Source organism: Labrus mixtus, chromosome 3 (assembly GCF_963584025.1).
Source record: "Labrus mixtus chromosome 3, fLabMix1.1, whole genome shotgun sequence".
NCBI lineage: Eukaryota > Metazoa > Chordata > Actinopteri > Labriformes > Labridae > Labrus > Labrus mixtus.
The window spans coordinates 25,844,625-25,863,863 of record NC_083614.1 but is presented as its reverse complement, the minus strand read 5'-3'; the positions used below and the strand labels follow the sequence as shown (position 1 = coordinate 25,863,863).

Below are 19,239 nucleotides of genomic sequence, written 5' to 3'. Positions count from 1 at the left end.
TATAACCTGAATACATCGGCAGGCTTTTTAATCGTCCAACAATCATCTTAGCCACAGATATTTAAAGCACACCTCAGCAACGTCATGTTGATGCCACGCTGATGGCTCCACGGCGAGATCCGATTGGCTGCTATTAAAAGAGTATTATCCTTATAAAATGGTTTTATGTGTCATTATCCAATATGAAGCTGTGTTTCGGCTCTGTGGACTGAAATGGTTAATTTTGTGCATTCAAAGTTAAAATCATGGGGCGCCCATAGCCTAGCGGTGATGACGCGTGCCCCATATATGGAGTCTGTAGTCCTCATCGCTGTGACTGTGGGTTCAAATCCCACCTCTGCCCTTTGCTGAACTCCTTCCACCCAACACTTCCTGTCTCTCTCAAGCTGTCCTATCTTAAAGTAAGTCTGTAAATTTTCATGGATGTTGACAGAAAACATTTTAGGGACTACTTTTTAATTCACTCTAACACATTTTGCCAATTCTCAACTTACTGCTTGTTTTTTTTTTGTTGACATCTCTCTGTTCCCAGATCTCAGAATTGCCCTCAGTGAGTACAGCGCACAGATATAAATTACACTCAAAACCCTCAAATATAAGACCCAATTTGTAATGAACTAAAAGGATCCATTATTTCCAAATGAAATCCAAGCTGAGACTTTGATTTGAGTCTCCTCGCACGCTGTGAAGACACATTAGTGACATTAGTGAGTCAAGTCTAAACAACATAATCTCATTAAGTTATTATTTTTTGATCACACGCACAGTGATTGACATGAACTGGGCTCCTTTGCACCGTACTGCACATGTGAAAAGACACGCGAGGCCCCACACACACACGCAAACAGCAGATTGCTGCAGGCTCCCGGTCCGCTGTCTGCCAGGTGGTGGGAGGATCAAAGTTCAGATTTTGAATGCTCTGTAAAGGAACAGAGACGGAAGAACAGACAGATATATAGATAGAGAGACAAAGCATTGATAAAGCCCATCAGGGTTTATATTAGCCGGAAAAAGAAGAGGAGGGGGAGTTTACAGAAAGGCGTGGGGGGGGGGAGGTTACGACGAGTTTGGCAGCGGGAGCATCGAGACATGAAAATGATCTGTGTAATTTATTGCATTCACACGGCAGCTGTTCCCTCTGATGCACCACTATCCTGTTATGTCGTAAAATATGTTGCAAGAGTATGGAGGGAATTCTATATATAGAGAGAGAGGATAGAAGGGGATATAAGGTGAGCGTCTGGATCGGAAGTAGAACCAGCGACCAGTGTGGCAAGGACTGTCACCAATTGAGCTAAACCAGCTCCCAAGTTTGAAAACTTTGATTCTACTAAATCATAATGTATTACACTGTTAGACCGTACGTTTAGCTTTTTAAGCTGTAACATGACCATTAGCTTGGAATTTACTCGTTAACATCGTTTGTGCTGGACTACTTAAAACATGGACGTAGTCACAGTGACGACACTCTTCGGTTTCTGAAGCCAAACTATGGCGGTTGCCATATTGGAAATGTTATCTCCACCTTTCTATCGACAAATTTGGAACAAAGAGGTGGAGTTGAGGCAGGGATTCAAAACAGACATCAGGGTGGGATCATCCACCCATCATTTTCACCTCTCATGTTGTCAGTCTGTGAAACCTAAAGAGGAGCTTTGAATGATTTGCAGCTCAAAAACCTCCTGATTTATCTGATACTGGCGTCAGTAAAACACTCATTTCAGCCTCTGCCTGAAATGGTTAATTTCAGCTGCTGTCTCTTTAAGCCTCCCTACAGGGCAGAACACTGTAGGGCTGCCAGGAGAGGGCTGCTCTCGAGTGTTGGGAGAAGAGAGTCTATGTAAGGGTTTCAGCGGCTTACGTAGAGGCTTGAATTCCTCTTGAGATTCTTGGTTTCATATCGGGGAATTATTGTGTTAACAAGCCCTCTGCAGACTTATCCTGGGATTACTCCAACAAATGTTTACCTCGTGATATTAAAACTTTGCCCACGTTTAGTATGAGCATCCAGCTTTGTAAAACGATATGTGAGTTTTAAAACGGGGATCAGCAAAAGAGGTAAACTTTATGGTTCCTCGCAAATATAGCTCCAACACTACCTGTCAGTCATCTGTCAGCCAGGCCCCTAATTATGCAAATTAACTATTAACTCTTAACTCTTAACGCTTAGCCTCACTATGATCAAAATGGATAAGTTATATATATAAAACAAATTCACCCCCTGGACAGTTTTTACCATCAACTTAACTAGCCTTTTAGGCCAAAATCTTGAATTCTATTAGGCTGTGAACATGTTTATTTCTGCTGCAAAAACTTGGGACCTAATGGGGATTACTTGGCTTCATCAGGCAGCCCCAAGTGGACACTCAAGGAACTGCAGTTCTTTGCACATCCACATTTGCTTCATTTTTTAAGACCAAAGATTGCTGCTTGCAAGCTTGTGTACCTTTATCATACTCTAATGTTAGAATTATGTTATTTTTGGCTAAGAAGGTGGTTGAAAGCTAACTTTAGCAGGCGTCTATAGGTAGCTTGTGATTTTCAGATTTGGTATTTCAACATGAAATCTGTCCCGTTGTGCCTCAGGATTTTTAACGCCTCTTTGTTCCAGTTGGCGATGTACCTTGAAGCTGTGAGATGATTAAGATTTGTCCGATTTCCTACATTCAAAGGACTTACAGCATGGGACAATAAGTATGACATGAGAGTAAAATGACCCTCATGTGAACATGGTCAATAGAGGAAACAGTTTTCTGCTGCATCCAGCCGCATTAGTCAGGTAGAAATCAGATGTCCTCCCCCTCTCTCTCCTCCCTTTTCCTCCCTCCTTGGCGAGGGAAGCAGGATGTCTTTCATCCAGTTCAGCTGAGGGATCAAAGCTAGAAAGGCTACTTGGCTGAAACTGACCTCAATTTGCACCGCTGCGCACTCCGCACCTCTCCAACATACACAATCCTATAGTTCTCCTTACATCCCCTCCGCTGCCTCCCACTGAACCACACACAGGCTGCTTCCCTTCCTGTACGCCGCACTACCTCATCCACTTAACACGGGAAATCTCTCGCCACCTCCAGCCCATTAATAGTACAATTTATAGCCGCCACGCCTTCAATCTGCTCTAATTATTTTATATAAAACTACATCATCACATCAGATGTGCAGATCCTTACATATGTCTGAGCGTACCATGGTGGTGTTTGTGTTGGTTAAATAACCTGCTCACAATAGCTTTACCCTGCTCTGTACTTCAAAGAGCAGCCTGTGTTTAGCTTCCTCTCTGTGTCTTCTTTCTCCCTGTTTTCACTACAAACAGCCTCTCTGTCTCAACTCCCCACACACACACACACACACACACACACACGCACGCACACACACACGCACACACACACACGCACACTGTCATGTATACACGTACAGTTTATGTGTACACATACACACGTCCTGGTATTTAATGGTGCCAAAATAAGTCAGAAATCCGATTGCACTTTACTCAGCTTTTCCTCTTTGAGTGTTTGCGTCAGTCCTAAAACCTGAACACACACACACACACACACACACACACACACACACACACACACCACACACATGTACCTGCTTTATGCACTGTCTGTGATATCTCTTTTCGGTCACACGCTCATGTAACAAAACAATCCAGTACAGCACTGCAGGACAATAAATCTACCTCTTTGTTTTGATTGGGTCTGTGTCAGAGAGAGGTGTGGTTGTTGTCAGCTTTGTGTAATTATTTGACCTTTTACGTGACCTTCTCGTCGTAGCACATCTCTGCCCTGCTTTTATTTCATTGTGTCTGGATTCTTGTATTCTATATCTTTGACTTTTTCTTCAATGATCGTCTTTAAATATGACCGTATATCGTTTATCTTTATTTTCCCTTTCAAAAGATTGTCAAGAGCTTCATTAACAGAATTATGGAAATTATGAGGACTGGATAGGTCTAAGGTTTTTGTTTTGTTTGTTTTTTAATTTGAATTGTAATACTTTTGGCACCTTCAAAAAATGATGTCTAAGCACTGAAACCAAGAAATGTTCACGTGTGCTTATGTTGAAGGTAATGTCAAGTTTGGCTTCTGACAATTTTGACATCTTTTCCTATTATTGAAATGTTGGCGTCTTTAAGCAGAACAGATTCCTGATCAGTCACAGGATGCCCACATACAGGATATTTTAATTAGACTTTTATTTTAATGTCTTGTTTTTGTTTAATTTTTACATCCCTCTCCTTCTTTTCTTTCTTAATGTCTTATTTTTGCTGGATATCATATTTCTTCTCCTGCTCTTCTTCATGTTTTTAATGTTTATTTTTTTAACTCTGTGAAGCGCTTAGAAGAACGGTGCTCCCTAAATAAACTTTCCTGGCCTGGCCTATTGGAAATAAAGAGCATTGTAGGATTTCTTTTGAATATTTCTACCTAATTATTGCTCATATTTAAAATCTGATTTGTGTTTTTGAATGATGTTAAAGTGAGAAATGTGCCAAAAATCCAATGTCAAGGTGGACCCTCTTAAATCATTTTGGGCTTTTTTTCTTGATGCTTACTTACTCCTTTCATGCTGCAATGTTATCTTATTATTTACATCTGAAGGTTTCTGTTGCAGGAAAAAAATATGTGTAAAGAGGCTTGATCAGTGGGGTCCTTCTGAGTTAACTCTTCTTGAATTTGTATCACCTTAAAAATGTTTCTGAAACTTTCTGAATTCATCTTACGACCTCTCATCTACTGAACATCCATAAGCTCTTCTCCTCCTCCGCAAACAGGACCGCAGAGGAGAGGCCCAGTTCAGAAATGTCATTCTTGGGCGCCCCCTCCTGGCCTGTAGTCACACTTTCGTTGCAGGATTTATGTTGGAGCGGCACAAAAAAAAGAGGGAAAATCTGAGGACAGACGTGGAGAGAGAGGCTTCCCGCCAAAGCCTGAATCCTCACTCATTGATTTAACAAAGGAAATGAAGACATATTATTAGATCATTTGCGAGCCAATATGCTGCACATAAAGTCCAGTTAATATTCACTGAGGCCATTTGAGTTCCTCCTGAGTGTGTTGTATCCCTGCAGACTGATCCATGGGATAAAGAAACCTCCATATGCAGCATTAGAGTTAAGACCCTCTCTTCCTTTCACACAGTGGAAAATAAGTATCATTTTATTTTTGGGTTGTCTTGTGGTATTTTGTTTGAATCCCTGCAGGTCTTATTTTATCCTCTTTATTTTTAAATGTGCTCCCTTATTTTCAACTGAGCTTTTTGTTTGGTTTACTTCAAGTTTTTTTTAAACATAATTTTTAAGCATTTCTTTGGTAATTTTAATTAAAAAGCATGCATGTCTTTCTCCTCCTAACAGCCTTAAATCCCATTTTAGATCACCTCATTCAACCACACACTGCAGCTAGCATGCTAAATATCTCTGCATTTAAGTTATCATATTAAAACATAACAAGAAAGACTTTCAAAACAGAGTGGCTCATCATATTCAGTTTAAAAAAAATCTGTAATTCATATCCTTGTTTGGGATTAATTAGTGTCCTAAATAAAACCATAACCTCTCTTATGAAAGTTTGTCAGTGTCCGTCCAATAACTCAAATCAAAATAGCGACCCAGGGCGTATAACATCAGCCGGATGGGTGTATCACTTTATTTTGCTCCCCTCTTGATTGCGATTGGCACGGCCTCGTCCAGCACACAAATAACCCCCAGCTGTAACCAAGTCCACCTGTTTATAAACACAAACAGTTATGAACACACTCGGACATGTCACAACTCGTCAAAAGCCAGAACACACACACACACACACCGCGGCATGCATGGATGGCTTCAGCTGGCCTCTGCGGATGAAAGCTGTTTCCGCTCAAAGCAGGGATGAACATGTAACAGTAAAATGAGAGGCGCTGTTACACAACAACCACTTGGTCAGTCACACAGGCTCTCTGCGTTTCACCATTGTGGATTTTTCATTTCGCTCTCCAGAGTTTTCCCAGAGAGTGTTTCTCCTCTCCAGTTCTCAGGGCCGATCCTGGCCGTGCCTCCTGAGACACAGTAGCCTGTTGTCTGGCCTGGGGGGGGGGGGGGGGGGGGCTGAAGGGGGGGTGTTATGAGAAGGCGAGGAACATGTTATGTTAACCTGGGTGGTAAAAGCCTGAACATATTTGGGGAAAATGCCCCTTTATACCCTTTCACACCCACTACTTTTCTTTGGATTCTTGTGCCTAAGTGTGGGAATTCCTCAAAATCTTCCCTTAAGGGCTTCTCACCAAAGCTGCACAATGAAACTTGGTTTAATAAATGTAGTTTAATCATCTTAAAATGAAAGATTGTTTGATAGAATGGATCAGAGAGGTGTCTTTCCCTGTCACTGATTGGGTAATCTGCAGTCTGAGGCCATCCTGTTTCCACCAACAACCAAACTTTCCAAAGATACTTCATCTTTAAAGTTCAATACTTTATAATACTTAAATTATCATCTCATTATTAAATCGTACAACATTCTCAATACAAGTGTCCAGTATTGTTTGTTACCCCATCCAATCAGCATGCTAGGATCAGTGGCGCTTCTAGAGTCTGTTGGGGTCCTAGGCAAAAATTGACAGGGGGTCAGGAGGTCTCCCGGGGTAAGACATGACTTAAAAATAAGACGTGGAAGTAGCGGACAGAGCACCAGAGTCCGCTATACGAGGCTAAAATGACAATATTATATCAATGCCACATGTAGCTCAACAGAATCACAATATCAACAAAAGATCGACACGGACAGTCAATGCACTGACTCCACTCAGAGTATAAAAACTTCACTCCCCCCTCTCATTGGCTCGAGGTGAATTCTCCGGATAATATCTTGCTGCATTCTCACATCAGACCACTCCGATTGCTGATGAAAAAATACTAGGAATCTGGCTGGAGAAAAGTCTGAGTGAAAATTGGGCTGTTTGGATCAGGAGTGTTTCAGGAGTTTTTTGCAAGTGTGAAAGCGCTAATACATATAAAGGAGAGTAAAGCCCTTCATTTCCCCAGTCGACTTTCATTGACAAACTTTGGTTTTCACAGCAATAATGCATACAACACTTGACAGTGCAACAAGAGTGAGAGCTGTGAGAATGAGTCACTTTAGGGGGGTTTCCTACTGTCATTGACAGCTTTCCTGGGGGGCCCCTTCTGGCCTCGGACCCCAAACTCCAAAGTAGAGGAGAACAAGTGATACGGGAAAGGTGCAGCACTATGAATCACTCCTTTTTAAATTACACACATGCACATATAACAGTATACCTCAAAGTCATTTTATGCATTGTTGTATGAAAACATGAATTGGTGTTGTGTCATCAGTGAAACTCGTCGTGGTTCTGGCCAGACTTTGCTTTAAGTAGCTTTCATTGGAAACTCTTTCAACTGAATAAATGGCTTTCTGGAAACCCTCGACACTGCGTTCTGTTAATTATCCAGAGTAATGAGGGAACACTACAATCACCAGGGGCATGGCTTTGTGGACGAGGATGTTTGTCCGGTGGTTTCAGCTGATCAAATACCTGCTGTACAGATCACATTCTCATCAGCCTTGGGAATGTTTTTTTTTTAGTGCTGCTAAGCTAATGTTAGCATGTAACTTGTTCATTTAACTCTATAAAGCCAAATTATTTTTTTTTGAGACCTCTGCATCCTCAGTGAGATTAATTTTCTTTAAAAAAAACCTGATGAATACAACCGGATACATGAAGCGCACAGATAATTTACAAGGGGACACAGTGGAGATTCCAGAGTCTGTTGGGGCCCTACTGTCACGACCCTCTTCCTCTATCTTATTTTACTGCCAGACAGATAACTCCTCCTCAATTTCCTCATGACAAACTTTGGTTTTCAAAAGGAATAATACACGAGATGCTAAGCAAGGCAATGGATGTGAGTGCTGTCACCAACAGATGACGACTACACTCCTCCTGCGCTTTCTAGCAGAGGCGGTAAAAAAGCTCTTCACAAAATGCCTTCACTAAAGCTGGTGATTGGTTTGTCCTTCCTGGGCTACTGTAGAAACATGGTGGTACAACATGGCAGCTCAACAGAAGAGGACACACTCCCTCTGAAGAGATTAAGAGCTCATGTTTAAGTCACAAAAACACAGGTGATTCTACACGATTGAAAACATACTTATGAGTAGAATTTCTGAGTGTCTGCCAGCTGATCCCTCTTAATCTTGCACACTGGTCCTTTAAGGTCATGGGGGAGATATAATCAGAGGTGTATCAGATTGTTTTTCACCACCTTGCTGTAAAATCATTCCTGTCTTGTGCGTATAATCCATCCACTGTATATCAAGCAATGTGTCAGCAGTCAGACTGAAAGGCTCTCTGTTCCCCTTAACTCTCCCTCGCTCGTTGTGTTCATCGGGATGCTTTTCCAAGCTAAGCCTGGCACAGGCCTGGATTTCCGGAACCCAAAATATGAGCCCAGGAGAACCGGACTCCTCCGGGAAAGGGGAGCAGCAGGAGACGGAGCGCCACTCAGAAGAAAAACAAACTCAAATATCAGGGGTTTATTTAAAAATCTCCCCGTCTTATATTAACAGCATAGCTACAGGCTAGTGATTAGCCACTCATGGGTCAGGGGTGGTTGAGCCTCCCTTAATTTCCCCTGGAATCCATATTTTGTGTTTTTTTACGTGATGCAAAATACAGACGGGGATTGGCTTCATACCTTGAATTAATTGAATATTTTGTGCTTCATGTACGGTTAAAGAGCCTGTTTTGAAAGCAGCTATAGAAGAAGGTAAGGTTGGCATTAAGCGAGGAGAAAACAGAAGTATACTGAACTGGTTTATTTCAGTTTTCTTTGTCATATATGTAGATTTAATGTTATTTTAATGTGCCTCACAAAGAGAGCCCAGAGACCTGCCCAGGTTATTGTAAAGTCAACACTGAGCACATGATCTCACCGCAGCGATCTTTGACATTGAGGGATTCATACGTGTTTGATGTCGTACAGTTGAAGTGCCCTGCGCAGGAAGGAAGTGCTCACCCACTGGTCGCCTGTTCCATCTTCAGGAGCTCCATGGGAGGGAGGGAGGATTTCAGCGCAATATTTACAGTGACCTTTTCCTCTCACTGGCCAGGGGCCCATGGGAAAAAACTGGAGAAGACAAACAATGAACAATAGGGTTCAGGGATGAGCAATGGTGCCAGCGCAGCATGTGCCATTACGGGATGTGGATTACGGAGGGTTCAGGGGTCACAGCAAGGATCAAGGCGGCAGTGGGGTCCCTCAGGAGCACACCTGGGACACCTGCTCAGAGAGCCTGTGCTATTTAAAAAACACAACATGCAGTCACGCGCCATGAGCTCTATGAGGGTTTCATCAGCAGAGGGTATTGTTTGAAGGAAAATGTTTGACGTTTTGTGGGATGGGATGATCCAGTCTCCAATTTTTCAGCTAAAAACATTTTTTCCATCTTAGTTCTTAAAGGCCGACACAAGTATTCAACATCCGCTTTGTAACATTACTGTCTGATGGTGTGACACAATATGAAGAAAGGTCTGAATCTCTGAAGGTATTTTAGGTAAATAGGGCTGAATGCCGCAGTGAGCTGTTGTCTTACAGCAGGGAATGGTAACCTTGGTTACAAAGAGGGTCGTATTAATCTTCTTCTCAATGATGCCATGGCCACAAATTGTAGGATATCTACTCTAGATTCTATATATATATATATATATATATATATATACATATATATTATATGCATGCTTTAAATTGTTTATCATACAAATATGTATTTTTTACAACTCAAATGTAGATAGTGATGCTGAATTTACTGAGCTGAAAACAGAATTAAAACCAAATTTTGTTACTTTTTCAATGCAATATCCAGAGTCCACCTGTTACTAAAATATATTTGACCTTAATTCATTTTTTTTCCAAATGCATTGAGTAATGCTTCATGAAAGATTATTATAGAAATATGTCTTTCTCTTTCTGTCTTTCTTTCTGTCTGTCTGTCTTTCTTTCGCTCTCTCTCTCATCGTCTAATGCATTGTGCATGGTGTTCTATTTATTTATTTATACATTTATTGGCAGCTGGAGTTGAAATCCTTCATGACAGATTTTGTCCTGTTTTTCTAATGTTTATAATTTATTGATGTTTGAATTTAATAAACTTCGTCAACCTGAAACCAGGGCTGGAAAGAAACAAATAGCATTTTCAGTAGATTTTAAAATCACTAATCTTACTTACGAATCATTTAGAGGGATGATATTTTACTTTGCTACATTTGACATAGCATCTGTCACCCAATTAAAAAAAATAATTGCAAAAAGAGGAGGCCCAAACTTCCCGTCAACAATGTGAAGCTGGCCTGTTTTTTTTTTATATGCTTCCACATGACAAGAGAATGATTCCACATTACATCCAATGTTCTGTTGCACTGCAGTTTATAATAAAGGTGCACCTTTGATTAAACAACCTGGTTGGAGATTCATATTCTATTGTTTTTGCACTGCACACAGAGGAAAGATACTGTTTTACTTTGCACCCTCCCATCCCCAGAGTAACTAATCAGTACTCTGTACTTTGTGTAAACTCTAAATTATTTATCTTTTTATTTGACCTGAGTAAGGAGAAGAAGTAGAAGAAGAAGATTAATTTATTAGGAGAGTAGATTTAAAGACTAGTAATTCTGCTTCTCCTTCTTCTTAAGTCAATTTTTAACACACTATAATTATACTTGAGTGCATTACTCTTGTACTCTTTCCACCTCTTCCCGAAACATACAAGTACAACTTCATACCCGCTTGAGCTTCTAACTCTGAGTGTAACATCAGAGGGAAGTGGCTTCTTTGTGAGTTTGGTGAAAACCATTTCTTGAATTGTCCAGCTGCAGCCGGCAACCAGAGATGACCCAAATTAGGCTGCTCATACGTCTTTCATTTTAAACACTTTATATTTTCGCACAGATTTCTGCAAAAAAGAGGATTCTGGAGATTAGATTGGTATCATGGTCTAATCCTACTCTTGACAATAAAGTCAATAAGTTTATTTCACAATAAGTCAGACTATTCCTCAAACTAAAAATCAAAGCAAGTGGCTCTTGTGCTGTAAATTCTTGTAAATATTTCTTGTACCTATAATTGAAATCTTACTTACATTCCTATTCTATTTGATTAATATTTTTATTGCTATATTTCTACTGCTATATTGTATATTTTGGAGCAACTGTAACGATCGAATTTCCCTCTGGGATTAATAAAGTATTTCTGATTCTGATTCTGAAAATGTCTTCATGGGTAAATATATCAGAGAACATCTCTAAAGAAGTGAGTAATGCATCATTGATGAACTGATAACCCTTTGATTTGTCAGCTCAACACTCTTATGTTTGATATGAGGTTGATCTTCTCGTTCATTGGCGAGGGCAGTGCCACTGAGACCGAGATCTAAATCTTGCAGCGTCATTGCTTTGGTGTTTATGTAGACAAACAGCCCCTGTGTTGTATCAGCATCCCTGCAAACTCCCAAGTCACAGTTTGATCCCTCAATTATCAGATTAGCCCGTCTAATTGGACAATATGGTTTCCCCGGGGACTGGGCCTTGCCTTATCACCAAAATACTTTCTGCCCTGCACAATTTGGTGAGATAAATGTAATGGTATCAGTGTTGTAGTGTGTGCCTGGGTGGTCTCTGTTGCATTTCTAATGATGCTGCGCCTTTCCCAGAACAAGTGGAAATACCTCAGTGATGCACCGTGAAAAGAGAGACGAGGAGAGAAGCAGAGCTCTCTCATGGGCCACAGAAATCTCACACAAAGGACATTGAACGCTTCAGAGGAACAGGCTGGCTAATAATATCGTTTTAAATCTTACATTCACTCTGGGCTGAGCAGGTGACTAAAAGATCAAAAATGGTGATCAGGTATCCCTATAGCACAGTGCTTCTTATCACAAACAGGTTTGTCTATGGTTACACTGTAAAGTGACTATGACTGTAAGAACCATGGTTAAGTAAATGTTATTTTCTCTACTGCTATGAAACTGGACAGAATGACAGAATGAAGTGAATGAGAAAAAAGTTGCACATATAAAGTTCCCAAATGTTTTTTCATGATCACAAGTCAAATGTTTGCTAAAAGCAAATTTAGAGCTGTAAACGATTGCTGTATTTTAAATGTCTGTTTCTTATCAGTTAAAATGTATGCATATGTGAAGGTATCTAAGTAAGTGTGTACAGTACATAACTGTGTTGTCAAAAAAATAATAAAAACAAAAACTGTACAATTGTTACCCATTGATTTACTTTTTCCGTGTTCTTTTTCCTCCTGCACCTTTTTTATTATTTGTAAAGGCAAAAAAAATGAAGTATTTCTCTACATTGTATGGCTTAAAAGGAATGAAATAAAAACATTAAATGAAATGAAAAGGATGTATTTTATTATTGTGGTATATGAATTCTATTGAACCCTCATACATGTAGTGTTATGTGGTTTTAAGTTGCTCAATGTTGCATATTTTTACACAATGTGCTCAAAGGACCAACTAGGGACAAGAGTTGGAAATTAGTTTTAGCAATAAAATCTGTAAGTAGCAGTAGCTCAGTATGTAGGGACTTGGGTTAGTAGCTGGAGGGTGGCGGGGTTTAAGTCCCGGTGTGGACCAGATGTGGAAATTTGTCTGGCAGCTGGAGAGGTTCAAGTTCACTTACTTAGCTCTGCTGAAGTACCCTCGAGCAAGACAACCCAACTGCTTGGGCGCTCTTCCATGTACAACCCCCTTACTCTGCCATCTCTCCATAAGCGCATGTCCATAAGACCCTGTTTGTGCATGTGTGTGTATTTCAGCCTATGCATGTAACATGTCTCAACCACAGAGTGTAAAACTGAATTTCCTCTTGAGGGATTAATACAAATATATCTTCCTCAGTTTTAAGCTCTGTATAGAAAGTATGTTAAACTGCTCTGTTCCTATCATATAAAATCAATTCTATTCATTTTTTCTTTATAAAAACATATTGTAAGTCATACAAATATGTAAGTTAAGCTGTATCACAGAATATGCATTTTTTTTAATCTATTGATTAAGTGGGTAATTTTCAGCAGGAACATGATATGTTTTGTTCTAATTAAAAGGTGAATGGTAAATTAGTATAGATTGTAAGTATTAAGAAAATTACAGTACATGCGTATTTAATTTATTTTATTTTCATTTTATGTTGTATTTGCATATGTATTTAGAGCCCTCATGTACACCATAGACTGATGTACACTCAAAACAATTTAGTCTCAGTACTGTATTTTCAAAATAAACTATTGATTTTAACTTTAAAATCACAAGTTCACTTTACATAATTTTTTGAGGCAACGAGCTTCCATATATAAATATATTAAACGCAAACACAACTTCGTAGATTTTACAGTCTTGTCTTAATTGACTGTATTCATATTTTTGTTACCTTTTGTCATGTCATGTGTTTTATTCTGAAAGCCGTGGCTATGCTCAGACACCGGATGTAGTCACGTGACACAGGAAACGGTCGCTGCAGTCGTCCTGCTGTAACCTGTAAGTTCCAATCTTCTTTAACATATTTCTAACACAACTGAGGGTTTATACGACGTTATTATGGTATGAAACGTCACAATTTAACCTGTTTTAAAGACGTTAAAGAACACAAATGACAGTCACTCCGTAGTCTTCCGGGGAGAGCAAGCTAACGATTCCAGTTTAGCCTCTGAGCTAACGGAAGCTCTATGTCAAATTTGTAAACAAATCTGTTTCTCTGAGAATCTTTAATGTTATGTTGAGTTTTTTATTTAACGCTGTGTGGTTTGTTGCATGTAATATAAAACACTAAACAGATGTGGATACTGTAATGATCTTATTTCGTCTTAACGGTGATAAAATTATCCAAACCAAAATGACAAATCTGTCAGCTAAATGTAAGGTAGCGTTTCGTGTGAAATGAATTTGTCTTCTTGATATTTCTCCATGTTCGTCTTACAAAGAGCAGTTTTGTATTGTCTTACTTTGCTTTTTTCTTCTTGTGACCACTGGTTCTGTTGTTGCATTGTGTCTGTCTTTATTCAAACGTAGTGTAGATATATCAACATCTTTTATCTCTATAATTTGCTTGTGTAAAAGTGGTAAATCGTTTTAATTTATGATGGCTTATGTCATGATTACTCGATTCATTAAATGGAAAACTTCACAAAAAAATCACAAAACTTCATCCCTCATTCACTTTACTGTCCTCCAATTAGTGTTAGAGACATATTTGATATCAAATTAAGAAATTGCAAAGGTGTTATAGTAATAACACGTCTGTCATGCTGTGTCGAGCTTCATTATATTACATTATTATATTATGTCAATTACATTTAGAAATTAATTATGATCTTGCTTTTCTTAGGATGGACCTTATAGGGTAGAAGTAAACAGAAGCATATGACGATCATAATTCATGTACAACAACTTCCCAACTTTCTATCAATTAGCAGGAATAAGGAGGGGAAACTCTTAGTTAATGACCTATTAGCTATGGTCATGTAGAGCGCGTATAAAGTACTTATAAGCACTTAATAATGACAAATAAGCAGCCAGTATGCTACCAATTAGCATGCTGATAAGTAACTAGTAAATGGTGACTATTGTGCATTAAAAATGTTTGGCTATTACAAAAACATCTCCCTGAATCTTATAAACATGGCATCATCATGTTTCTTTACTATATGCTCAATTGCTACAATTCAAATAATAACCAAAAATATTTACAATACTAGCTGTCAGGTAAACCAGAACTTTTTATTTTGAAATTGCTTTGAAATTGCACACACACAAACACACACATAGCCCGTTTATTTAGTGGATGTGTCTGCACTTGCTGCAGTGGGCGGGGCGGGAGCTTCTTCTCTGGTCATTTTCAATTCAACATCAGACTCTGCCATGATGGCTGCTGCTCAGTCTTTGTACATACTGATATTGCGAGACAGCTTTTACATCGATGAGTAATATCGTAACATTTTAATATCGCCAGCTCTCATAGCACGAGATCTCACACACCCAGTGTTTCCCCTAGGTTTACAGCGTTGGGGGGGTGGGGACAAGCCGACATGCCGATATGGCGACACGACGACACAAACACTTGAAGGAATCTTGGCGTTCATGTGTTACTTTTAATGACAGCTGTCCTTTTCTATCGGAAAGGTATCCTTAATTGACTTATTTCCCTGATTTCCGACTCTATCCACTATCATATTATAATAATCATATAATAATAATATATAATATATATATATATATATATATTTTTTTTTTTACTTGACCTTCAGGGGGGGCGGGGGGGCCCCCAATATAATGGTAGGGGAAACACTGCACACCCCTGCTATTTAGAGAAGATATTGCGGCATCACTCAGCTGCAGAATTTTAGAATTTACTGGTGAAAACTGGGAGTAGATTTGTGGTTTAAACACCTGCACATACTTTTAATCTGTTGAGATTAAAGTTTGCTCCAAAGGTGCTTCTTCATGGAAACCAAATAATGTTGCAGTGTCTGTCAGCTATGATTGCACTTGCAGTTGTTTTCTTTTAAGTCAAGATAAATATATTTCTCACTTAAGAAACCTTAAGTCCTCCTTGTTGTGATATGGACCCGCCTCTCTCAGCTCAGCCTCATTAAGTGGAATGTTTTCAAACTGAACAATCTGAGTTTCTATAATCTCTACTCCTGTGTACTTTTGTCAAATATTGGTATAACACACTTCGTTTTAATAGGCTTTCTCAAGAGCAACGGTACCTAACCATGTGTGTTTGTTCAACTGATTGATTATATGTGGGAGGGAATAGGAGTAATTGATTGACAGGTCGATTGCTGGCAGGCGCCCTGTCGCAGGACTAGTTTTCATTGAGCTTCTCCGTCATTCATGTCGACATACATGCCAGCGAGTCTTCAGCCTTTCAGTGAGAGCCCTCTGTGGAGCTCCTTCTCTTCCCCAGAAGTCAGCACTACTTTGGGGGCGGCCGAGGGAATGCTACACTGATCCATTTCCTGCCCCCCTCCTTGTGCTCTAATTGAAAAATTTGGGTGGCCCTGCTTGTTTGTTTTGGTGGAATGTGGTGGGTTGTGTTTTTTTGAGGCTCTCCTCAGTGCCGCTGCTCCGTGGACCTCGGGGTTGAGTTGAGCGACGGGGGTCATGCCGAGCCTTGTTTTTTGAAGCGGCACTTCTCTCTCACCCCTGTCTTCTCTCCTCGGTCTGCCCCCACCTGGTAGCCTCCTCCCTGCTGACAGGCTTGCTGGGCCACTGGTTTTCACAGTATGGTTTCTGTGACCCAGTCAGACCTGGACAGACAGAAAGAGGAGCTTTGGGCTGGGAAAACAGCTCAGAGCACAGCTCAAAGAGACAAACTCACTAATAGCTGAGTCAGCTTTTGAATTGAGTGTTGCAGGATTCAGACTTATTAAAACAATGCATTTAAGAATGTACAAAAAGTAATGTGTAATTAGGGAACTACAGAACTAATCTAAATATTATAGAAATCAAAATAAGGCCAAATAATGTGAAACCGACCTGAAGAAGAGAATATGTTTACAGACGAGCTAATATATCCGAGTATAATTTACATGACGTTTTTATCACAGCTGCACATACAGCAACAGTACGGCAGCTTTCAGTAGCAGCTCACACTTCCTTATGCAGCGGTCTTTGATGTAACATGTTTCCACGGCAACAATAAACATTTAGTCTCTGTCATGGCGGCCTCCATGACAAGCCATGTCCTGTGAAAACTATAAAATGACTGATTTCTCTGTCTTTGATTACTGTTTGAAATATCTGAGGTAAGTACTCAACAAAAATAAATATATAAATCATAGGTTTAGTCAATTTTTTAAAATTTAGATATTTTGATGTTGACATTCTAATAAAATTCTAAGTATTATATGTTGAAGTTAGTTTTCCTTTACACCAACATTATTACACATCATCTTCATCATTTTAATCTTTTGCACAGTGAAAATAAAACTACTGATGCATAGTATCTGTCTACATTGTGCAGGTTGTCTGTTATTAATAATATTTAAAGTCATGTTTCCATAATTGTCCGTGGTTTCAGCTTCTTAATTCTAAGGACATGATGCTTTTTTCCGTCTCATATTGACCTGATCATTCAGGATTTTTTAGTCTGTTGGTCAGGCAGAAACATAATTTAAGGATAAAATTAGATTGCTCTACTGTAGGAGAGGTAATTTGGCCAATTTTTTACCAAATAAACATCTGATTATTATAATAACGTGAGTGTCTTGAAACATATCTGAACCAAAACTTTAAGAATTCATTATGTCCTGCAGTTATTAAAATTGCTGAATGTCTGCTGGTTCCAGTTTCTCATAAAAACATGAACTGCAAAATTTAAAGACATTGCATTTCTACTTTTGCAATTAAGAAAAACACATTTTTAAATGTATTACCAAATCTTTTCTCACCTCCTGTTTTTGCCATTTTGTATTTTTTAAGAGCTGAACTGAGGTTGTTCCATTTGGACATGGCAGTAAAGAATTTGTTTAACACAAACGTTCATATCACATAGAATCAGAAAACAATCTGAACAGATTATTCTGCAGTTGTCTGCAGTGTTCGTGTGGTTGCAGGATGGGACAGTGAGGATGGTTCTCACGCTGGCGATGTGTGTTTTATGCAAAGCAGCCGGGGCAGCAGTGGCTCCTGAAGGTTCAAATCTCTCCATTTGGCCATGTCACCGGGCAAAGCCGCCTGTCTCCAGTCCCTTAATCCTCTGAAAACATCTCCCTGCATTTGCGGGCCTATACTTCATATTTCTGTTTATTGTTCCAGGGTTTTTATATGGGAAATTGGGGACTTGACTTCGTTAAAGCTGACTCTGAAAAGCACTTGAGACTGACAAACAAACAAACAGACAGCCCCTAAAGATAACAAAGCCTGTGGGCAGACAGATCGTGATGGTCGGATAGTGAACCAGAGGCACACATCTGATCACTCTGTCCTCGTTCTCTGTCACGAAACGCTCGCCCAGGAGAGGCTGAGTCATTGTGGGAGAGCTCGCTGACCTGAACTGTTTTCAAACAGAACCTGCACTGTTCTTATTTATGATCCATTTATTTGAAATATGATCCAGTCGACACACACTATGGTCAATTTTACTGACTATCAGCTTCATCGCCCTCTCCACATCTTAGAGGCATGTGGCGGGCCGGGTGTGAGTGAATACTGTGGGAGACTGTCCAGAGCTTCACCCAGTCTGTGTGATCAGAGCTCTCATCTCAGGGTGGGTGATGTTTGGACCGCTCTGTCCATTCAGACGCGTCTTTGAGGGGGGGGGGGGGGGGGGTCTTTGAAGGAATCTGGTGTTTGTGTAATGTTGGGGAGAACGGACTAAAATGGTGTTAGTGTGGGGGGTTTCTGACGGCGGATAGCGAGCACGTTGCTGTGATGGGAGACGGAGGGGCTGAGGGCGATGAACTGTCTAAATGGGTCCCTTTGTGCCCCTAAAACCCATTACACACTCTCTCTCTTACACACTCACACACACACTTGCCAATCATTGCCATTTGCAAGTCACCTTGAAGCATGGCGTGCCTTGATCTGAAGCATGAACGCAGTATTCATGAGATAGTTACACATTAGTTTTTGTGCTGCTGTGGCGTGTTGGTCAACAGATTTTCATGTCTGTGATTCTGCAGAGAGTTTGTCATGTTTTTGAACTTGTGCAGATTAAGTTTGGAGGACGTGGATGTGAGCTCAGCGGAGGTTTAAACCCCCCGACGGTTGATTTGGTTTCATAATAATATTAATATTATTGTTATCCCATTCCTATTAGAGATATGTGTTGAATCTTCCAGCTGTTCTCTTAATGCGATGGTACGATGTTTAGACGTACAACAATTTAAAAAAGAGAACAAAGAAGACTATTTCTTGCAACAAAGCCCCCTGATTTTAACCACTGATATCGCAAATACCAGACTTAATTTATGATTGAGTGATTTATTTAGATCTCCGTCTACTTGTTATTATGGTTTATGAGTCATCCATGAAATTGTTCTAGCATTACAATTCTCTAAAATAGCTTACTGAATCTTTAAACGTGCAGAAATTCCTGTGATTAAAAGTGCAAAATAATTGTGATTTTTACTGTCGGTGTAAATTTGTATGTGTGTGAACCACCAACCTGCCGAGGGACTACAGATGGAAATTACAATCTGGCATATTTACATGTTTATGTTCATCAACG

General features: G+C 39.8%; 1 protein-coding gene across 2 annotated transcripts in view; it reads left to right on the top strand.

The window, feature by feature from the left end:
• Positions 1-13,465: 13,465 nt before the first annotated feature.
• exoc2 (exocyst complex component 2) overlaps positions 13,466-19,239 on the top strand; it is a 55,061-nt gene continuing 49,287 nt past the window's right edge. For both annotated transcript variants that reach the window (XM_061034267.1, XM_061034265.1), the window contains exon 1: positions 13,466-13,541. The gene's annotated coding sequence lies outside the window, so the exon portion shown is untranslated. The remainder of the gene's footprint in view (positions 13,542-19,239) is intronic.